Source organism: Eriocheir sinensis, chromosome 16, assembly GCF_024679095.1.
Source record: "Eriocheir sinensis breed Jianghai 21 chromosome 16, ASM2467909v1, whole genome shotgun sequence".
Taxonomy (NCBI): domain Eukaryota; kingdom Metazoa; phylum Arthropoda; class Malacostraca; order Decapoda; family Varunidae; genus Eriocheir; species Eriocheir sinensis.
Genome location: NC_066524.1, coordinates 19,794,792 through 19,796,012, shown reverse-complemented (window position 1 = coordinate 19,796,012; position 1,221 = coordinate 19,794,792). Strand labels below are relative to the sequence as shown.

The following is a 1,221-nucleotide window of genomic DNA, read 5'->3' as shown; positions in this document are numbered from 1 at the left end:
GTCTGTAAGAGACAAACCTGAATGGAGGAGGCCAAGGGGACGCCGACGGAGTTCGTGGATTGAGCAAGTCGATAGATCACGCCGGGATGTACTCAGGATGGGAAAGGGGCCTGCATGGAGACTTGCCCGGAGGAACCCTTAGGTTTGGGGGTGGGCGAGGCGACGCACCCCCTGGCGTATGCCCCAATAACTAATGTATCACCCCCTGGCGTATGCCCCAAATGACTATTGTATACACATTCACATATATTGATAAGGTCAGGGAGGTAAAAATAGTGTTCAGGGTCAAAAGAGAGAAATATATACAGAAAAAAAAAATATTAGTCGATGCTGTTAAAGACGAGGTTATCAATAATTGGGATGGCAAGGGCGGGGACAACCTAAAGGCGATGGTGGGGGAGATAGTGGCGGTGGCGGTGGCGGCTGACAAGATGAAATAATGTGTGTGTGTGTGTTTGTGTGTGTGTGTGTGTGTGTGTGTGTGTGTGTAGTAGTAGTAGCAGTAGTAGTAGTAATAGTAGTAGTAATAGTAGTGGTAGTAGTAGTAGTAGTAGTAGTAGTAGCAGTAGTAGTAGTAGTAGCAGTAGTAGTAGTAGTAGTAGTAGTAGTAATTCCATTGATATCATTTTTACTTGTATCATTATTATCATTAGTAGTAGTGCGTATAACTAACTAATGGGGATCATACACCGGGGGGCACATCGCTTCACTCACTCACTCGCCGCCTAAACAAACACGGTAGCATTAAAAAAGAAAACCAAAAACCTTAAAAGTAGACAACATACCTGAAGAAGCAGCTCGAGGAGGCAAGTCGGAGGAGCATCACGCATTCCCTGGAGGAAGATGCTGACCCACCTCTCTCACCATGACCTGAGGAGAGGCAACGAAGGCACATCAGAAGTTTGGCTGAGACGCATCAACTTGCAGGCAGGGAAAGCCGACACAGGGAAAGAGAGGGAAGGGGACAGACGTGGAAGAAAAAAAACACCCTGACAGGACTAGACATTGTTATATTCTTGCAAATGGTGAAGCCGTTACGACAAAAGAGGAAGAAACGAGAAAGACCAAGAGGAGGATTCTGAATAATTGGAAGTCATGATTGGAAAGAGAGGTAGAAGCCCATGGGAGGCGGAGACCATAGCCGAGTCATGAAGGAAAGTGGGAATGCTAAGAGAGGCGACATTTGTAAAAGGAAATGGAGGACGCGAGCGTGAAAGAGAA

General features: G+C 46.4%; 1 long non-coding RNA gene across 1 annotated transcript in view; it reads right to left on the bottom strand.

Annotated features, from left to right (window-relative positions):
- The window catches only part of LOC126999502 (uncharacterized), a 68,640-nt gene extending 67,768 nt beyond the window's left edge, over nucleotides 1-872 (bottom strand). The window contains exon 1 of the long non-coding RNA XR_007753384.1: nucleotides 786-872. This is a non-coding gene — a long non-coding RNA (uncharacterized LOC126999502). The remainder of the gene's footprint in view (nucleotides 1-785) is intronic.
- Between the last annotated feature and the right edge of the window lie 349 nt (nucleotides 873-1,221).